Raw genomic sequence first — 22,925 nt, forward strand, 5'->3', positions numbered from 1 at the left:
ACTGCTTCAAAGTGAAGTTCTGTGTACCACATGGCAATTTATGCTCAGCAGCACTTACAACAAACAAACAAACAAACAAACACCAAACCAAGCCAAACCAAACCAGCGTTCTGTACACCACTAGGACACCAATCTATGATTTCTTTGAAAATTCTTGAGGAGGAAAAAAAGAAAAAGTTAAGGTATTTTTTTGAAACGAATTCCAGTAACAAGTCATAGTCAATTAGTAGCAGCTTTCTTTTTCTAAAATTCATTCTTTTTGTTGGCAACCAGAGATGTCTGCATAGAAGAAAGCAAAGATGTACTGACTATCTTCTGGGGGGAAGTAGTCAAACTAGACAGATTACAAAATCCCAATATGCGGCTGTTCAGTTTAGAAGTTTATAAAAATTTTATTTGGATACAGTCTTTAAAATAAATTAAAATTATGCATGTAACTGCAAATGCATATTGACAGGACTTAGAAGGGTAAAGTAGACAGTATTCCAAATTAAAGAACTCTGACTATATGCTGTAGTTCTGAATGAATGAAAACTGACCTCAAATGTCTGTCACAACAGCTCTACCCATTTTAGAAGCTGATCCATTTTCTCAAGAAGAGGTGAATGGGAAGATGGAGGAGACTGAAATTACTAAGGACCATTTAGGGAAAGAATATTATCACTTTATAAAAACCTAGTGCTCATCTATGGAAAGCAAGCGGCACACACACACACACACACACACACACACACACACACACACACACACACAGAGAGAGAGAGAGAGAGAGAGAGAGAGAGAGAGAGAGAGAGAGAGAGAGGATGGAAGGAAGGAGAGATGGGAGAGAGGAGAGCTGAGAGAATACAGGGAGCATTGGTTCTCCTGCTGAGCAGCATTTACGGTGAAAAACTCATAGCTGATTTTCATTCTCCTCATCCCCAGGAGCACACTGCATTAAAAAAAACAAACCTCAGAATCAGAATATCTAATTTCTAAATATTTTAGTACATACCTTTAAAAGAATTATTAAAAACTGCATTAAGTTCTTAACATTATCAATAATATTGCTATCAACAATCAATCAGTTCTAAAATCTTGCTAATTGGCAGTAAATGTTTGAGTTGGGATTAGAAGTTACAGTACACTGCACTGAGTTGAGTACAGCTCAGTAATGCATCAGTTAGCATACCTCACATGTACAGTACTTAGTTAGCACAGCTTATATGGAAGAATTTTCTCCTCCTCTTTTCTCTTACCACCATGTTTAAAAAAGGGACTTTATTTTCTATGGTCTATGTATTTTCTAATGCCTTCCTCAAAAATTTCCACATTAAAATATTATTTAATGTGTATATTTCTGTGCTACATGTAGAGGGCAATTTTGGGGAGTTCTTTCCTTGCTCCATAGACTCTGCTTCCTCTGCCCAAGTGCTGGAATTACAAGTATAGGTCATCATGCCTGGCTCTTGGCCACTGCCTCTAGAGAAAGCTTTCCTATTCTTAACTCCTTACATAAATGTTAGCATACTACACCGTTCGTTCTCTGCCTTGCCCTCTTCACATAAAAATACATCCCAGAGCCCACTTCACACTCTATGGAGAAATGTCTCTCAATCCCTTCACAGCTGCAGTTTCTTCAACCCAGTCCCCTGTAAAAGGCATCTGAGCTGTTTCCTGTTCTTTATTTCCCCTTTAAGACTTACTTATAGGTCAAAGTGTCAAGACAGTTTAACAGGCCAAACAGTCAACCTCAGTTTAATGTTCCCTTTCACTGACCACAAAGGACTATACAACCTATACCTTTTATCCATTCATTGTTCACCCAAAATTTGAGAAAAGGTAAATTTCAAAATCATACTATTTTTTTTCCCTTTCTCACTTGCCTCTGTTCTTCCATTCTTCTTTCCTCTTTTCTGAGCAGCTTCCCAAGGCTTCAAGCCTTTGCCAGCATTAGGCATGGCACTGTCCCCCATATCTTCTACTAGTGTCATGTGTATGTGAGGCGCTGGCTTGGCTTTTCTCCTAGACTACTGGAGTTTAGTCTGTCTTCCGGGGCTCACAGCTGCTGACCCTCTGCTGCAGCACTCAGTAGTGCTAATGAGGTTCAGGGTATCTCAGGTCAGCTCTGTCTGGGCTCTGAAGTTCCAGAGCAGCAATCACGGGCTTAGAAAGTGACAATGGGGAGTTCAGAATGGTCCTGTTCAGAGGTTATCAGAACAGGAGTGGTACTGCCGCCTAACATCATATACATGATAATCTGTGGGTTTCTCATCTAATTCCTGGAAGATCACATATTTATGTACCGCAGATGAAAACAATGTAGGCAGGCACATGGTGCACGGACATATAGACAGGCAAAACTCCCGCTCAGACAAAATAATAAAAAAGAAAATAATTAAAAAAAAGAGAGATTTGCCAAAACTAAAGTAACGATGCACAGCCTTCAGCATCACTGAAATGTGCAACTGTATGTATTCAAGCTAAGAACTCCTGTGACTAGTGCTTTGATGCTTTGAATAGCAAGACTTCTAAAAAAATTGGGTTGTGTTAACTCCACAGTGGGTATAAATAATTTCTCAAAGTTCCACATGTGGATTCAGTGTGTGCCTTGAGAAGGCCCCACGTCTTGACCCAGCACTTTGCTGAGTGGCCTTTCTGAGCACTCAGCCTCAATCAGGGCAATCCTTCAGCAGCTGGCATGCTGGTGCTTTTAAGAAGGTACTCTATGTGAACATGTTCTGTTTGTTAAGGCTTCCTCAACTTCTGTCTGGTCTGTGAACAAATCTAAATGTGTCTCTGTCCTAAGACAGAGATTCAGACTATGGATAGCTGAGCCATACCTTCTGTGTATGAGTCTTCAAATGCTAACAGCAGTGCTGGGTCAAGACAGGGGGCCTTCCCAAGGCTCACACTGAATCCACATGTGGAACACTTTGAGAAATTATTTATGTGAAGTATAAAATGGTATTAAAACAGATCTTATTTAGCATTCATTTAGTCTAATCTTGTTTATAATCTCTAGTATTTTTATTTGGTTTCTATGTTTTTAATTCAACCCAATTACACAGAATTAGCTTAATTAGCTTATGTGTGATTTGTGAAGAAGTGTTACCTCTCAAAAGCAGCAAAGTTATGTTTCTTCAGAAATATGCTAAGGGAAAAAAGAATATTTGTTTAAGAAAAAGTATGTAGATGGAAAAAACTGTTGGTATTTTAACTGACAACACTTTGTGTTGGCTGCCCTTATAAAGTAAAAAACATACACACTAAAAAGTAACTTGATGCTTGAATATATCTTATCTCAAATACTTCTGATAGCATTTATAAATCAACTACAAAGTAATTCTTTAAAAAATTAAATGTATTTGAGTGTGTGTCCATGTCCATGTTAGGGTGGGGAATGGACCTGTGTGTTGGGGGTTGGTCTGGTGCTGTTATATATTCAAATGCTAAGTATCAGCCCCCAAGATCTGGTTGCAGTCCCAATAAGCTGATTCTCATCTGCACCAAATGATGTTGTATAAACTTTGCTTACCAATCTTCTCTGATTGTTTAAACAAAAGTGGCTTTACAGTCAATTACTAAGGAGAATAGAGGTAGGCAGGGTTTTGGTTACTGAGGTGAGAGTGGCAGGTAGGGACCACAAGGAGAGTGAGAGACAAAGAGCGAGAGGAGGAGAAAGAAGACAGAGAGAGAAGGAGTATCTCCATTAGATGGGATGGACCAAGAGCACATGAGACATGCTCCCTGAAGACAGACTGATGAAACAGTGGCAGCCTGGGGTAAGCCTCAAACAGCAAGTAACTTGGGGAGGGCAACTGGGACAGTAGCATAGAAAAATAGGTTAGGGATAATGCCCAGTAACTGTACTAAAGCCGATTAAATAGATCATTCGACTCTGTCTCAATTATTAGGGGGCTAGTGTGTCATATTAAGATCTAATAGAGTTATTAAATTCCACAAAATAACACTTGTGGCAGTCAGAGGACAGATTGCTGGAACCAGTTCTCTTCCCTCAATCATGTAGGTCCTAGGAATTAAACTTAGGTCCTCAGACTTGGCAGCAGTTGCTTTACCTGATAGGTGATATCACTGGTCCCAAAGTAGTTATTTTAAAAGAAAGAATCACTAGCTGGGTACACACTTTAATTCCAGTACAGAGACAGGTCTCTGAGTCTGGGGCTGGCCTGGTCTACGGAGCTGTTCTATGCCAGCTGGAGCTACACAGTAAGTCTACCTCAAAAGAAAAAAAAAAATGACTTCAGACCATAGTTGTTCTCTCAGGAACTATAGAGTAATAAATTTAAAAGTTGGTTTGTTTTAAGTTTCAGAGTACTAAATAAGAGAGAAATGACTTTTTATAAGTGCTAGTATTTGATTAAAACATGAAGATACAAACGTTAACTTTCCACTTCTGAATTTTATGAACACTGTATAGCCAGCATGTCTCTTAGGGGAGAAGAAGAGCTACTCGGCTCACCTGAACTAACAGAAGAAAACTTTTAAGACAAGTCACTGTTACATTCATGAAAAACGTAATAGAAGGTCCTCCTCAAACTGTGGAATGCAGATGGGAGAGTAAGCCCTCACTGCCTGTTTGAATGTGTAGTGAAATAATTGACATGAGAAACATGGGATGGTGGCAAGGGAGAACAACAGCACTGATGATAGGGCTATTGAGAGCACCATCGAACTGTGAAAGGGGCTGAGGAGTCTGAAGGGCCCTGGCTTTCATCTAACTTCTCCATAATCCAGCACAAAGACAACATCTTCTCCCGATAATAACAAAATTGATAAATGAAAACCAACAAACCAGATTTTAATATGGTTTGAACAGACTGCCCTAAGTTAAATGACAGCTCCAGGTTTAGATGTCCAACTACAGTGACTATTCTTTACTTAGTCTACCAGACAGCCCTGAGGTAGATGAGTAGAGAAGACAGGTGCTAGGTGCTGAGCAACATCAATGAGGACATCTTTAGGGCCATCTTAAAGGATCAAGATGATGTACAGTGGTATTCACTCTCTGCAAAGTTGGTCTTTGTGAAGACACAGAAGTAGCAAAGGACATACTATCATCAAGGGGGTCAAGAGCAGCCTAACAGGACTGGAGTAGTTTTCCAGCTAAGCTTGTTTGCAGCCCTCCAAGCATCTCAGGTTTTGGCAGTCGGAAAAGATAAGCAGCCACACTGGCATGACTACAATGTAGTGTTGACAATGGTGTGTCTGACCTGTGGTTGAAGAGCCATGTGTAGCCATAGAAAGCTATAAATGGGCTCAACACACTGTGAGACCTGGGAGGGGAAAAGGAGGGGAGGAAATAAGGGAGCAGTATTAGAAACTGGAGGAGATGAGAGAGCGGTACAGAGGGTCAGGAAAGCAAGAAAAATATGTGGCAGGGGGATGAGGAACTGGGGATAGCCACTGGAAGGTCCCAGAAACCAGGGAAACGTGAGGCTCCTGGGACTCAATGGGAATGACTTTAGCTGAAATGTGCAGAGAAGGGAGAGACAGAACCTATTGAGACCACCTCCAGCAGATAGGCACAGCCCTTGGTCAAGGGATGGGGCCACCCACCCATCTCAGTTTATAAACCAGAAATCTTCCTGTCCAAAGGAAGAAAAGGGACAAAAGAAAAAAACAAAGACTGAAGGAAGGGCCAACCAGGGACTGCCCCACCTGGGGATCCATCATGTCTGCAGACACCAAACCCAACACTGTTGCCATGATCAAGAGGTCCTTGCCAACAGGAACCTAGTATGCAACTGACCAATGCAGATGTGGGTGTTTGGAGCCAATCACCAGACCGAGTTCAGGGAACCTGGTAGTGGAGCTGGTGGAAGGACTGGAGGAGTGGAGGGAGATTGCAACCCTGTTGGAAGAACAACATAGGCTGGCCTGACCACTCAGTTCTCCCAGAGTCTAGACCACCAATCAAGGAGTGTATCTGGAGGGATCCATGGCTCCAGATACATAGGTAGAAGAGGATGGTCTTGCCTGACAGCAATGGGAGGGGAGGCCCTTGGTCCTGGTGAGGTTTGATGCCCTAGAATAGGGGGATAGTGGAGGGGTGGGTAGGATCTCTGAGTGAACCTGGAGCTCACCAATCAGCTGGCCTGGCTGGCCAATCATCTCCACTTGTCCCTGTCTCCTTAGTGCTGGGGTTACAGACAAAGCATCACTACTGCACCTACTTTTTACATAAGGGCCAAGGAACTGAGCTTAGGTTTTCCTATCTCCCAGGCCTCTGTGATTCCATTTTTGTAAAGTGACCAAGCAGTTCTCAAGTATGAACTTTGTAAATGACAATGTTTGTTACATAATGCTAAAAGTCTGAAAACACCACAGAGAAAAAGAGGTCCAAGAAACAACCTTGGAAACATTTAAGCTTACCTCCATACTAGAGAACGGGATCTTTATGAAAAGAGGAAAGAAAGGATTATGAAGCAAAGGGTTATCTGGCAGATGGGATGAGAAAAACAGGGAGGCTAAAGCTTAGAACTGATTACAAGGAGGAAAGAGCTCCAGTGAGAGACATCACCAGTGTGGGCAAGGAGGTATAAGGAAACAATGCCCAGTGGAGCAGCGCAGGCAGCCTGAGTGTCAAGCCTTAGGAGCTTAGAAGAGGAGACAGGCTGTGCAACCTCAGAGTAACATGGCCAGAGAAATATACTGCCCCAAAGCAGTTATGAAGCACAAAATGTTATTTCTAGAATTGATTTTTAAATTCCTGAATTCATAGTATAAAAATTCCATTCTGGTACTCACATAGTTGCATGTGTAGTTGTGGAGATAGGTGCAGTAGTAGTTCTGAGGAACTGCTCTGTAACTGCAGCACAGCCAAGTGGGGCAGACAACCCAGCAGAAGTGATTCAGAAACCTCAGCTCTTCTCTATTGTCAAGCACCCTTCCTTTGTATTAACTTGTATTTGCTTCACCTTAAGTCGCCCCCAATCATACTGACATGTACTACTGATTATATTAAATCTAAAAGTGTTCTTAAACAAACGAGAACTACTCACTTCCATTCCTGAGAGCCCTGCTTCCAATTTTCAGGAGGAAATTAAATAATGTATAAATCAAATACTGGGCCCAAGCCCAGACAGCTGAACATCGTTTTGTCCTTTCAAGGCAAAGAGGAAGTGTCTGCTGAGGGAGGGACAAGCCAAAAGAAATAAAGCTTAACCTCAGTCCATGTGAAAGTGATCTCAGATAACTGGGATGTCTGCAAGTACATTAAAAATGAGACCACATACTAACACACAACTTTCCATGGATGTGAAAGACTGTATCCGGATCTAACTCCCACCTTGAAAACAAACACATGCTGGGGAAAAGGCACCACTTTAAACTTCTACTTAAAAGAGAGAGGGAAGGAAAGCCACAGGGAAGGAGGTAGACAAGTACTTCCCTGAGCACTTTCTACAGACTCACAAATGGATTTCATTGTAATTGAAAGCACTGTTAAAAAAAAAAAAAAGGGGCTGGGGATTTTGCTCAGTGGTAGAGTGCTTGCCTAGCAAGCGCAAGGCCCTGGGTTCGGTCCCCAGCTTCGGGAAAAAAAAAAAAAAAAAAAAAAAAGGTGTGTGTGTGAGTGGGTGTGTGTGTGTGTGTGTGTGTGTGTGTGTGTGTGTGTGTGTACGCGCGCGTGCCAGCAAGTGGCCAAAAGGAGGAAAGAAAAGGAAAATTCAATGATGAAGGTAGAGGATGGTAAAAAGCATTAGATGAGTGGATGGCAAAATGGTTCTGTGATTCTTCTATAGGGTGGATATAAAGACTGAGATTCATTCCCATGCAACTTTATAACGCTAAAAGTTGAATCTCACACATTTTTTTTACTGTGTCAAAAAAATCTTCTACTGCATTTTCTTCATCCATTTAAAAATATAAATCTGTTTCTAGCCTTTGGACTTTTCAAAAACAGGTTGTGAGTCACATTTGTTCCTTAGACTGTAGTTAACCCTGTCTCCCTTATGTAGTAAAATCATCTTCATTTGGGATTCTGTGTAAGAAAAATTATTCTTTTAATTCTAAATTAGCTGAATGAAAAGGTGGCAGTAACAGAAGAACAACATTTGGAAGAGCTCCTCTTTTAGCATCTCTACACACCAACATAAACATCAGAGTATATAGAGAAAAGATTATTAAGTGAACTACTACTTAACCATTAACACTACGGCATCATTCTTGGACCAAAAAATGACTTAAATGTGCTCCTCCCTTTAGCAGAATCTCACATTTCTCCCTGGTAGGTAGGAATAATACCCAGTGTCTATCACTCTACAGAAAACAGATAGCTGGTGCCCAGAATGATTTTCTTGTGATAATGCTGTGCTGATTACCAGGAGTAAAACTTTACAGACCACCTGACTTGGTTTCAGAAACCAATGAAACATAAGACTGTGAGACACCTATGGATATGGCTCTTAGGAAGAAAATAACATTTATGTATTGTCTGGGATTAAAAAATTTAAAACACTAGTTTTCTTACTCTGTCAAAGTAAAAATCTTATAAAGCACTCCAGTAGGAGCCTCAAAACCATGACACAGGAAACATCAGTTGTTGTTCCTTCTTTTCCCTCTCCTCCCTTCCTTTCCCAAACTTTCTGTTTTCACCCAACACTTATTTTAAAATGCTAGTAATTCTTAGTTCCTGAACAAATGAGACTGCTTTCTTTAAGAAACTGTCCTTAGTTACTCTAAACCTTCTTAAAGATCAGCCTTACTATCCTGTTCTGCAGGACCAGCTGTCCCAGGTTGATGGCATCTGAAGGACAACAATGAAGAATAACGTCCCATAGGTGTTTTTACAGGCAATAACTCATGGTGTACTGGGCCTCCATGGGTAGAGTATACTTGCATTCCAGAAGTGGAGCATACATTAAAATGATAGCAAAGATCAGTTCTCAGACAGCAATTACAGACAGATACGATTCTTTCAACAGAATCAACTTTGCAGTCTTTATCTACGTTTTGGCACTAAGAACCTAAAGGGTAGGAAAAAGTTGGCTGAATCAGCTACAGTGAAAAAATAAAGCCAAGCAGGGAGACTGTGGGAAACTGGCAGTAGAGATGGGGACAGGCTCAGAGAGAAGTCTTACTTTCTCTCTCCTTTCACCCAACACCATGCAACACTGAAAAAAATTTTTTTTAAAGAGTAGTTTCAAGTCCACAGTGTAATCATTGAGTACAGAATGCTCACATATTCTCTGCTCTATATACAAAGCACCCTTCCTTAGCTACCCTGGCCCAATTAGTACAATGGTTATATCTGTGGCTACACTACTGTCCTCCCAGATCCATAGTTTACATCAGGACTCACTGTGTACTCTATTACACACACATCATTAACATCACTATTCTATTAGTCAGACTTTTTGGTCTGGTGCAAAATACCTAAGAGAAATTATTTGTTTTGTGGCCTAGTTTTGGAAGGCCCAGTCAGTGGTTAGCTGGCAAGTATGAGGCAGGATATCCTGGTGCTAAGGGTATGTGGCCATGGTGGCCAGGAAGAATAGACACAGATAGGAATTGGCTAGGAATAAGACAACTTCCAATGATCTATTTCTTCCAACCAAGCTCAACTTCCTATCCCATTCCCTCCTATCTCAGGTTATAAATCTGTCAATAGATTAAAATGACAAGCATCTCTCATTGACTGGATCCAATGCCTGAGCTTGGGGGTGGGGGACATTTCATATTCAAAGTGTAACAGCATCTTCAAATACTCTTTTTCTCTGGTTTCTTATCCTTTTCTTCCCCTAATCATTTTACTCTTTTACTTTTGTCTTTTTCTAGAATGCCCTGTGTTTGGAATCACACAGTAGGCCACTTTCAGATTGGCTTCTTTTACTTATTAACATGTCCATGAGATTCTTCTATGTATTTTTTCTTTATACTTCGTATATATTATATGTATAATAATTTACTTTCTTCTAACGTATAAGGATATTGCACTGTTTACATGTATTACAGTTTATATATCTATTCACCTGCTAAAGGACATCTTTGTGGATTCCAGTGTTTTCAGGGTTATTTTTGCTTTGTCAAGCAATGTTGAATCAAAAGGTATGGTAGATACAATCTTAATGAGTCTCACTAACTTTCAGAGCAGATCTGAGGAAACAAGCTCAGCAGCTAAGTGACTGGGTCACAGAACTGCTCTCTTCACAGGGTAACTGTCTAAGCCTGGCCTAACCACATCTCATGATATTCTTCTCTCTCCTTGCTGGCAAGTTCAGTAGCCTAAAGGCCTGCTAGTCTCTGACATTAGCTTAGAGTTAATACTCTAATTCACATTTGGCTTTTATGCTGCATCCAGTGTTGTAACAATGACTTAGGAGGCTAGGGGTGGTAGTGTAGGCCTTTAATCCAGCACTTGGGAGGCAAAGACATGAAGTTTCAGGCAACCTGGTTACATAGCAAGCTCTAGCCGAGACAGACTATAGTGAGACTCTATGTCTCAAAAAAAAAAAAAAAAGATGCCTTTAGAAATTATTTTCCATTAGCTTTGTAATTGCTGCTGAAAACAAGATCCATATCCCATCTTTATCTATAAAAATCCAAAGTTTTGCCCACACATATTTGTGCAATTATGACTATAGCTCTTTAAAGATGGCACTAAGTAAAAAGCAAAATAAGAGATACTGTGACCAAGAAAGCGAATTTTCACAATAGTAACAATAAAAACAAAACAAAACACAAAAACCAGAACAAAGATGAAAGTAATGAACATCAAGGCTGGAAATATATGGCATCAGATGAACAGTATTTACAAGTTTCTCAGACAGCACGCTCAGTGCTACAAGAGTTGCCTTGACTACTGTGGAAAGAATACTATTCCTTTGCCAAAAAATAGCTCCCAAGCGTTAGAACCTGTGACTGTGTTAAGGTACATGACAAGGGGATCAAGGTTACAGGTGGAATTAAGGTGGATAATCATCTGATCCGACAGGAGGATTAGACCAGATTATCTGGACAGATTTATGTCATCAGAAAGGTCCTCTGAGTATGACAGGGAGGCACAAGTCAGAAACAGATGTAAGAATGACATCAGCCAAGGAAACGCAGAGGGTGTCAAGACTCTTAAATAACATCAGCAAGCAAAGAAACAGACAGACAGACAAACAAACAGTTCTATAACCTACAGAAAGGAGCACAGACTTCATCTGGTTCAGTGGTACTATAAACACCTGACTTTCAAATTCCAGAAATACAGTATAAAAGTATCTATATTATCTCAGGAGCTAATTTTGTATACCTTGTTTACCAGGAATAGGAAACATTTATATATGTAAGAATCTAACTATTAAATGAAACAGTAGCAATTCTTAATAATGGGAATAACAATAGCTATTTTTATTAAACTCCATACATATTATTTCCAATCTTTAAAACAGGTGAAAAGAATTACTACTGCAATTTTACAGTGTCACCAGTAAGCAACTCAGCCAATTCAATGTATTGCAGCTTATAAACAGCAGAGCTAGGATTGGAATGCAATGAATGAAATGTTACTATCTATGCTTCTTCCACCAGATTAAGGACCAGCATAAAATCGCCCTGTTTAGTAAGACAGTACAACTCAGCGCTGTATGTCCTCTTATATGAACTCCACCCGACTTTCATTTTTACTCATTTTCTTGATGCCAAAGAGATGAATGTTTAAAAGAACAAACTTGGTGGCTCTCACACTGTATGTAACTCTAGTTACTGTGGCTCTGATACCCAATCCTGGCCTCTGTGGGCACCAGGTACACATGTGGTGCACAGATATACAAACAGGAAAAACATAAATGCATATAAAACTTTAAAAATTAAAAAAGAAAGATTTAAATAAACAAACAGAACAAACTAAAAAGAAAAGTTTGAGAATTTTGTACAAATACTGCCTGCAACAACTTCTGCCAGTCTCATTACTTGGTTTATCCATAAATTAATGAGCACAAAGTCCAGGGAAGACATAGAATATCCTCTGTTCACAATTAACTGAAACACATAATAGGTAAGACTAGAAACTGGAAAAGGGGGGGGGGGCAGAGACAGAACCACTCAAAGGCTCATCTTAACAAAAGTATTACACAGAAAATTGAACACAATTCAACCAAAGCACAGCTTCCAGCACACTTGCTTGGAAGCCAGGGCAAAAATCTTTACTACACAAAACTAGCAACTAACCCCCACCCTGCACAGCTAGCCTGAATAGTAGTACAGAAGTATATGGAATATGCTTTTCTCTAACCATGAGATGGTCACTCTCTTTAGGATTCTTCTTACTAAAAATTAAGAGCATCAGTAAATATGACTCTGACCACTGCTTCAGATCAAAGTTGCCTGAATACTGTTCAAACAGAAAAATGGCTCTATATTCTGAATTCTTGTTTCATAGTCATTCATCGAGGAATGATATCCTTTCATTACCAGAAAGTCTGTTAGATCACGGGCTACTTACTGGGAATCTAATTACCATTTCCAGATTATATCAGTACTTAACCAGAGAACTAGGTAACAGGATTTAACAAGGTTTAACAAATCATGAACTCTTTTTTAAAAAATAACTGATCTGATCCTTGCCCAGACCAGCAATGATTCAAATTTGTTATAATCAATTATCAGAATTTATAAACAAAGTAAAATAAGGTGATTATGGTTTTTATTTTATTTTTTAAAACTCTCCGACCTTGGTGAGCATCCAGATATCACAAAAGAATCTGTTACTACATATAGTTAAGATGTAAGGGTGTAATACATGGATGCCAAGTATCTGATAAAGATAAGTGACAGTGATGTAGTGTGCAGGAATGCACTAGGAGGCAGTAGCATGTTTATGAGGTTAGGTAGGAGGTCATTAAAGTCAGTGAAAGTTGGCCTTTAACACTTAGAATAAAAGCCCACTTCTCCCCTTATTTTTCTGCCTCATTATCATACAGTGAAGGAGCTTTGTTTTGTCACATGTTTCTGCCATGATTTTCTGCCTCATTACAGCCCCTAAAGTGATGGGGCCAAAAAAGACTAAAACCACCATGTTTTTGAGCCCAAATAAAGTTGTTTATAAGCTGAATACCTCAGATTTTCATAATGACAGAAAACTAATGGGAATGACTTCAGATGTAATTAAAAAACATTCCCAGGTGAAGTCTTTTTATTTAAAAACAAGTGAAGTCTTGTTTTATTTAAAGACAGGGTCTCTCTATATAGTTCCGACTGTCCTGGTACTACTCACTATGTAGACCAGGGTGGCCTCAAACTCCTAGAGATCTGCCTGCCTCTGTCTCTCAAGTGCTGGGATTAAAGAAGTGAACCATTACACCTGTCAAATTATAATTTTTAAGAAGAATCCCAGTCACAAAATGAAACTCACTCCTTCCTTCCTTCCATCTATCACCAAACATGTATGAAACACAAAATATGGGCCAGACTCTCTCTCTGTCTTGTCTCCTTTTTCTTTTTTAAAGACAAGGTCTCATGTATCCAGCACCAAACTTGCTATGTAGACAAAGATGACACTGAGCTCATGAGCTTCTTGCTGGGAGAACAAGTGCTGAGCCATTCTGCATGGTTTACGTGGTGCTGGGGAGGACACAGGGCTTCTAGCATACTAAGCAAGCTCTCTATCACACTAAATTACAGCTTCACTACTTTTCTTTCCTCTTTCTTTTTTTTTTTTTAACAGGATTTCTCAGTGTAGCCTTGGATGTCCTGAAACTCACTCTGCAGACAAGACCTGCCAGCCTCTGCCTCCTTATGATCAATCAGTTTTCTGTGAAGATTCTGGGGTGTTAACACTGTATTACAATGACATTAGTTAGGTCTGGAGTGTGGAAATGATTCTTAAGGTCAATTATTAAAATAACCAGATAATTTAAAAACAGCTTGCAATATATGACTAGACTGCAAAACAGGTGAGGCAACAATGAAAAACTAAAGCAGGAAATTTAAATTCAGCAGAAGCATTACATGGATGAGCACAGCAGGTCCTCAGGAATTAGTAATTACATAAAGACAGAACTCTGTGCCTACAGTACACCTATTCCTACTAAACTGTAGAGAAAAACAGTATATATTTACTTGAACAACTCTCGCCAGTGGATTGCCATCAAGATACACAGGACTGCTCTCTCCTTTCTCTTCATGGTATAAATCTATAAATTGACTAGGATTCTATAGACTGGATATTTACAAAGAACAAGGGAAAAATGAAACAAAATGTTTAGACAGCTGAGGATACGAGCTTGGTAGAATATTTGTCTAGCATGTGTAAGGCCACAGACCCCAAGCTCTTCCTACACACCCATACCCACCCACCCGCCCATCCATGCACACATACAGAGTCTGGAAATCATCTTTGAGATGATTCAGAGATACCTCAGATTCAGAATGATTACCCTTCTAGTTTTTTGACTTCTAGCTATTATTAAAAAAAGAGGATTCTCTATGTATTGTGCTAGTATAATATAAATACCTTGAGGCTGCCCACTGTACAAGGATAGAGTATTAGTATAGGTTACACAAGACTTGATAGGAGATATTTTCAAATTGAGAGGAGATACTTAACTCCAAATTCTGAGTTCCTTCAACTTTCCATACCCCACCTATGAAATCATCGATAGTTATAATCTCTTTCTCTCTTAATATAAAAGAACAGAGGCAACTTCTTTTAGCTGAAAGCAAATCCTTCTCTTTGACAATGACCCCAATCCAGTGATCGTTACCAGTCATTCTTTTCCTTGGATATTTCATTCTATGTTGTCCTGTGCTACCTTAGCCTGTAAGTACATCCTCTTCTGCTACCATTACCCTTGCATCTACTATCTAACCTTTCCTCCTTAAAACAAAAAATAAAAATTCTTAACTTAAAATATTAATTATTTTTATTTATGTGTGCATGCAATGTAGTCAATACCCATGGGTGTGTATGGAGGTCAAAGGTCAAAGCTGGCACTCACTGACTGCCTAGATGGTTGGTCAGCACGTGCCAGAGCTCCTCCTGCCAATCCCCTATCTCCAAGGCTACAGTTACAGATTCATATTACCATGTGCCCAGCATTGGTATATCAGCTCAGATCCTCAATCTTGGGCAAAAGGCATTTACTAACCAAACCATTTCCCCAAGTGTGTTCACTTAACATTCTTGAACAAAGATCCTCTGTGCTCACTTCAGTTCTCTACAATCCAGACATTCCCTTCACTGCTCCATGGGAATAGCCTTTAGTAAAGGCATTAACTACCTGCAGACGGCTTAGCTCAACAGAACCAAAACTTCTAGCTGTACAAGTAGTAAGTTTTATTTCATTCACATCTAGAGATCTTTCTCCAGTTACTTCTGAAAACATCGTCTTCTTGTTTTATCTGTTTCAAAGTTTCCTCTTGGGTCAAGGACTCTTCATTTTATATAGCACTGTAAGAGAACTCTATGATGCAATTTTTGCTGTTACTACTGGTCAAAGCAAAATCACAAGTCATAGGAATTGTTGCATTCATTCTATTCCCATACCAAGTAGTCCATTTCACAAAAGAAGTAACATACCCACTACATTATATTTATGAGTTAAAAAATTAGAGGGTTCTTTGATTAACTGTAAATTCGACTTACTTGGTAGTTATGTAAAAAACAGTTATATAAGGAAGGAATTTGAAACTACTATTATATTCTTCAAACTTTGGAAATTATACTAAAAATAAGCAGTACTGTGAGTAGATGAACCCCCCCCCATTTTGGAAAAAAATTTATTGAAAAAATTTCACTTTGATTTTATATTTTCTTATTTCAATTATATTCCTTATATTCCTTCTCTATCCCAATTTTCTTTTAAGAGACATTTTATTTATGTAAGTTTAAGAAACATAATTACAGATTAAATGTGGTTTACAGAACTGTGTATCAATTTAGAGAATTACAAATGAAGGTAAAATCATGTTTATATCCATGAAAGAATTTCTGAATAAACGACTTTTAAAAATATGGTATTTCCTAAACAAAACATAAAGTTTATAGATGACACTGAACAAGTACTGTGCCCAATGTGTTGTGCTGGATGGTCCCTTACTTTAAAGTCTGCTCACATGCTAAAGCTGAAGATGATACCTACTATTGCCAACTTGACAAGATCTAGACTTGTCTAGGAGGCAAACCTCTGAGCATGTCTGTGAGTTTCTAGATTTAATTAACTGACATAGGAAGATCTGCCCCAGTGTGGGTGACAGCAATCTATGATTAAATAAAAATGAGAAAGTGAGATGACCACCATCATTTACTATCTCTGCCTTCTGATTGCAGATACAACATGAACTGCTGCTGTCTGCTCTGAACAGGATGCTAAACTGAGCCCTAAACTATGAACCCAAATAAACATTCTTTTTCTTAAGTTGCTCTGAGAGTTTATTTTGTCACAGTAATGAGAAGAGTAATACACTGGGGTTCTGCAACAAGGATGTGGCAGGGAGGAAAGATGCACGTGTGGTCAGAGCATCGATTTCACTCAGCAAATCTGTGTTTTATCAGAGTGATGTACTAGTAACACACACTAAGCCTTCAGTGTTAGTCCTGCAGAGAACTAATCAACAACAAGGGTAATTCATTCACACGGAGTCCCTCTCATCACACAGTACAATCCCCATCAAAATTCCAACTCAATTCTTCAGAGATAGAAAGAGCAATTCTCAAATTTATCTCAAAAAAAAAAACAAAAACAAAAAAACCCCAAAAAACCCAGGATATCTAAAACCATTCTCAACAACAGAAGAACTTCTGGGGAAATCACTATCCCTGACCTCAAGCTATATTATAGAGCAAGAGTGATTAAAAAAAAAAAAGATATGGTATTAGTACAGAGACAGGCAAGTAGATCAATGGAATAGAATTGAAGACACAAAAACGAACCCACATACCTATGGTCACTTGATCTTTGACAAAGGAGCTAAAGACATGCAGTGAAAATAAGACAGCATTTTCAACAAATGGTGCTGGTTCAACTGGCAATCAGCATGAAGAAGAATGTAAATCGATTCATTCTTATCTCCTTAAACAAAGCTCAAATCCAAGTGGATCAAAGACCTCCACATAAAACTATATATGATGAATCAAATAGAAGAGAAAGTGGGAAAGAACCTCGAAAACATTGGCACAGGGGAAAATTTCTTGAATAAAACACCAATGGCTCTAAGATCAAGAATTGACAAATGGTACCTCATTAAATCGCAAAGCTTCTGTAAGGCGAAGGACACTGTCATTATGACAAAACAGCAATCCACAGATTGGGAAAAGATCTTTATCAACCCTACATCCAATAGAGAGCTAATATCCAAAATGTACAAAGAACTCACTAAAAATTAGACTCCAGAGAACCAAATAACCCTATTAAAAACTGGGGTACAGAGCTAAACAGAATTATCAATTGAGGAATCTCAAATGGCTAAGAAGCACTTAAAAGAAATGTTCAACATCCTTAGTCATCAGGGAAATGCAAATCAAATAGCCCTGAGATTCCCCCTCACACCAGTCAGAATGGCTAAGATAAAAAACTCAGGGGACAGCAGATGTTAGCAAGGATGTGGAGAAAGAGGAACATTCCTCCATTGTTGGTGGGATTGCAGACTGGTACAACCACTCTGGAAATCTGGAAGTCTGGTGATTCCTGAGAAAATTGGATATAGTACTACCTGAGAACCCAGCTATACCTCTCCTGGGCATATACCAAAAAGATGCTCCAACATACAACAAAGACTCATGCTCCACTATGTTCAACGTAGCCTTATTTATAATAGCCAGAAGCTGGAAAGAACCCAGACGCCCTTTAACAGATGAACGGATACAGAAAATGTGGTACATCCACACAATGGAGTACCATTCAGCTGTTAAAAACAATGACTTCATGAAATTCAAAGGCAAATGGATGGAACTAGAAAATATCATCCTGAGTGAGGTAATCCAGACACAAAAGAACACACATGGTATATACTCACTGATAAGTGGATAGATATTAGCCAAAAAGAAGTTTGGAATACCAACAATACAACTCACAAACCATATGAAACTCAAGAAGAAAGATTACACCAAACTGTAGAAGCTACAGTACTACTCTGTTAGAGAAAAAAATAATCTCTGGGAAGTAGAGGGAGAGAGTGATCTAGGAGGGAGAGAGAAGGGGGAGGGAAAAGGTAGGCCAGTTCAGATATGGGAGGAGATGTACAGAGGGTCAGGAATTTGAAAGGAGGTGTTGCAGCAGTGGGGGAAGGGGAACTGGTGGTAGCCACTAGAAAGTCCCAGATGCCAAGGACTCAAGAGGTTCCCAGGACCCAAGAAAAAGGAAGTCAGCCAAAATACCCAACAAAAGGGAGACAGAACCTGTAGAGACCATATCCAGTGGACAGGCATGGCCTCCAGCTGAGGGATGGGACGACCCACCCATTTCAAAAATATTAACCCAGAATTCCTCCTGTCAAAAGAAAATACAGGGACAAAGAGTGGAGCAGAAACTGAAGGAAAGGCCATCCAGAGACGGCCGCATGTAGGGATCCATTCCATCTGCTGACACCAAACACTATTGCTGATGCCAAGGAGCACTTGTCCTGTATAGCTGTCCCCTGAGAGGCTCTGCCAGAGCTAGGCCAATACAGATGCAGATGTACACAGGGAAACATTGGGCTGAGCATAGGGACCCCAATGGGGAAGTTAGAGCAAGGACTATAGGAGCTGAAGGGGTCTGCAACCTCATAGGAAGAACAATATAAACCAACTAGACCCCCCAACGTCCCAGGGACTAAATGACCAAACAAAGACTACACAGGCAGTACCCATAGTTCCAGCTGGATATGTAGTAGAGGATGGCCTTATCCTCTACTTATCACCTGGAGGCGAGCCCCTTGGTGCTGTGGAGGCTTGATGGCCCAGGATGGGGAAGGGAGGGTAGGCCACTGAGGCAAGAATGAGTGGGCGGGTGGGGGAGCACCCTCATAGAGGCACAGAGCAGGGAAGAGGGGATAGGGGTCTTGTGGAGGGGAAACAGGGAAGGGATAAAATTTGAACTGTAAATAAATAAAATAACCAATTAAAAAAAAGAACGTGGTGATTTTTACCATTAGAAAAACTGTGATTTTAGATTGTAATTGGCTGTGCCTGATACATAACACTGTTGTGTTTGTGAATGCATCAACTTAAGTGACTTGTAATGTTAATATTCTGTAGTATCAGTTTCTAGCTAAGAGAAAGCAATGGCCCAATACCAACAGTGTTCATTCCAACAGCCAGAGTATGTACTTTCTGGCTCAATGGAAGAGATCTTTGTATTTGTAGACAAAGTCTCCTGTATCCCAGGCTGGCTTTTTACTTCCTAGGAAGCATAGGATGATCTTTAAGTTCTGAACCCTCCTGCCTGCAAGGGAGGGAGAGAAGCCATTTATGAGGCTACTGAGGTTCATACCTAGAATTTTAGGTTTAGAGATAGATTACATCTAAAGACTCAGTCTCAGAATTTTTGTTTCTAATTTTAATGAAAAATATTTTTATCTTGATGTTTTAGTTCCCTAAAGAAAAATGTGATACTAAGATTTAGCTGAAACAGGACCTGAGAATGCTACAGACTACTGGGAAAGAAGGTGGGGGTGAGAAGGAAAAGGAGGAATATAATGTACAAAATAGAAGACCAGGAGGGCTATTGAATGCCACCATAAAATATGCTGGTTTCTAAGCAGACCATGCCTAGGGTTAATGACAACTATCATGGCACTCAAGAATAGCTCCATGCACAGTACAAAAGTTCTCCTAGGATTTGGTAAAATACTCACCATAGAAAAAGAGGTCCATAATGAAGAAAGCACATCTTAAACACTACAGACCCAATGCCAGAACATTCAAGTACAGTCTATACCACTTGGTTGTTGCTTCATAGCTTGAGTAGGAACAGATTTTAAACCATATCAATTCCCTCTTTACCTTCTCCTCAAACAATGTTCTTGTTGACATTTCATTTTCTTCCACTTCACGTTCTTATTACATAGTACTCAGGCTGATTAAATTTATAATTTACCGGCATCTTCCAAGGACACAGGCAAGACGGGATTAGCAGAGTTAGGGAACAAATGAGAACAACAAGGACACTTCTGACCTGGAGAACAACAGTCTTGAGCAATCACTACAAGATGGTATTCTTTAGTTAGGGAACAGAATACCATGGCTGCTTATAGAATAACTAGTGTATTAGTTCTTGTGTACAATTTAGGCAAGGTAGGGACGATTTAAAAGGGAATATAGTTTTATTAGTTACTTTTTTGTTGCTGTGATAAGACACCATGACCAAAGCAGCTTATGGAAGACTGAGCTTATTTTGGCTTTGGTTGAAGAGAAATAAGAGGCCACCATGGCAGAGAGGCACAGCAGCTAGCAGCAGGTATGGTGGCAGAAACAGGAAGCTGAGAGTCCACGGTTTCAAACGCAAATGAGAGAGCCAATTTTCCAAAAGTAGTTTCAGGTTTTTAATATCAAAGATTGTTTCCAGTGACATATTTCTTTCAATAAGCCTACCATTGCCAAACCTTCCTAAACAGCACCACCAACTGGGGACACTCCTTATTCAAACCTCCACTTCCCACTCCCTGGATCCCAGAATCTCCTAGCCAAATCATAATGCAAAACAACACAATCAATCCATAATCCTTCACAACATCAGTCTAGTCTTTTTCCAAGATCCAAGGAAGCTCTTAATTGTGCTCTTCCCCTGTAACCCCATTTAAAAAAAGAAAAACCTAATTACATTCTTTCAAATAATGGCATAGAATATATACTGACATTCCAAAAGGAAGAAAATGAGACATAATGAGGAATAGTGGACTAAAGAATGACTGAAACTCAGCAGGAAAACCACTCAACCCTGTAGCTTCATGTTTGGTATTAAAGGACTTAGATGTCTCTGCCTCACCAGCTTTGCTGCCTGCAACATCTATTTCTCCCTATAGCTGGTTCCATTCCCTGTTTGCAGCTCTTTATGGTAAATATTCCCCTGTACTGGCATCTCCAACATCTAGGTGTCCCCACTACAAAACCAAGCTTCACTTTCCACATAATGGCCTCTCAGAGCTTGCTGCCTTAGCAGGGCTTTCATGCAGGGACTGACTGTCTTGCCATCAGAACCAGGCACTAAATAGAAAGGTTAAGTGTACCTAACTTGTGAGTTCAGGGAAGAAAACACACAAGTTGAATCAGTTAGATATAGCCTGTCTGATAATAAATTATTTCTTGCTCAGATATGCCCTGAAAGATAGTATTCTAGTAACTTGCTATATAAGGTATAATCTTATCCCTTCTAGAATATTTAGAAGACAAGCTTTTCCAAATGTCACGTGAACCAGTGAGCTTGTTTTGCTATCTAATGCTATGTTAGAAACATTCTTTTACTGTTACTACCTTTGTCACCTGAAGACAAAACTATTCTAAACATATAGTGCACATTGGGAAAATGAATTAGACCTCGGCTTACATTCTGGTTCTACTAGTTAGCTATAGGACTTTGAGAAAGTTACTTTAAGCTGTAATTTCCTGTTCTATAAAATGAGTATCACAATTCTGTACCCCAAATGTATAATAAGTTGAATTGAAATAAATATCAGCAGCATCTATCAACACACACGGTGCTGAGTGGCTGTGGGTTTGCCTACAGCACTTTCCAACAAAAATCAGAAAGAGTGAACTCAAGGCAATGTCACTGTGACTCATGTAGGACGTTTATAACTCATGAACTATTTTAAGACCTGGCAGGTAGATATGCTCTTTTCGTTTGTACTTGTTTCTCATTCCTAAAGTTCAGGATCTGCTGAAGTCTTTTCCCACTCCTCTCAGAATAACAGAAACTTAAGTGGAAGCTCTCAGTTAAGATGACTACAAGGCATGCAGCAACACCAAAGCAGTTTTGTAGTCACAGTGCAGCGGTGGGAAACACACACACACACACACACACACACACACACACACACAGAGAGAGAGAGAGAGAGAGAGAGAGAGAGAGAGACAGACAGATGACAGAGACAGAGACAGACAGAGACAGAGACAGAGACAGACATACACACACGCAGAGGGGTGGGGCAATATCAAAAATAACACATAAGAACAGAGAATGAGCCTCCTTGTGCTTAGCACAGGCTGTGTTCCTACACTGACTGTATAGAAAGAGGAAGGAGAATAAAACTACCCTGTGTACACCTCAGCCTAGGCCACTGTGCCTGGTCTGTATTGTGAATGAGTAGACATGGGGAAAAAAAAAAAAAAGAACAAAGAATGGAGGGAAGGTCAGGTCTAAGACATAGTTATGCACATCAACTTTTACAGCTAGTGAATGTGTGAATGGCTTTGAACATATTTAAAAGAAGGTCTGCAGGACTCAAAGTAGTACTTTTTCATCAGGCTTCGTTCGTATAATGGGCCTATAATTCCCACTAAGCAAGACATGAGGTGGAGGACAGCAAGTTCAAAACTAGCCTGGGTGACTTGTGATGTGCTATTTAAGATCATGCTTGCCAATTCTTTGAAGAGTTTCACTGTGTGCTATTGGGTGACATTATTCATATCACATGTCCCAGCACATAGAATGTTCACTAAGTCTTTCAAATAAATGTTAGTAAATCTCATTCATGTATCAATGAAAACAGAATCCAGTCCATGCCACCTGTGGATCTCTCAGACATTCCCACCTCAACCTTGTTTCTGTGCCTTGTTGCTGTGTCCCAGCCTCCAAACTCCAGCAGACATCTACTGCTCAATCATTGGCCATGCCTGCCAGAAGACCAGGTAGGCTGCCCTGGGACTTTCTCCCCCGTTTCCTGAGGACCAATTCTCAAGGCTGCTCTTAGCATTGTAACAAACCATTCCTCATGGCCTCCTCTTTACCCAGTCTCTAACATTTCAAAGCATTCTATACAAACATAGCAACTAAGTAGGCCAGTAAAACAGGTAAGAC

At 39.8% G+C, this 22,925-nt stretch overlaps 1 protein-coding gene and 1 non-coding gene across 5 annotated transcripts in view; one reads left to right on the forward strand and one right to left on the reverse strand.

Annotated features, from left to right (window-relative positions):
* Window positions 1-22,925, reverse strand: part of Spata5 (spermatogenesis associated 5) — a 204,279-nt gene that overhangs the window by 14,554 nt on the left and 166,800 nt on the right. The window lies entirely within an intron of this gene.
* LOC116897516 lies at window positions 22,089-22,221 on the forward strand. Its single transcript, XR_004387534.1, has one exon. It is a non-coding gene; the product is annotated as a small nucleolar RNA SNORA51 (small nucleolar RNA).

This window comes from Rattus rattus, chromosome 3 (genome assembly GCF_011064425.1).
Source record: "Rattus rattus isolate New Zealand chromosome 3, Rrattus_CSIRO_v1, whole genome shotgun sequence".
In the NCBI taxonomy this organism is placed as follows: Eukaryota; Metazoa; Chordata; class Mammalia; order Rodentia; family Muridae; genus Rattus; species Rattus rattus.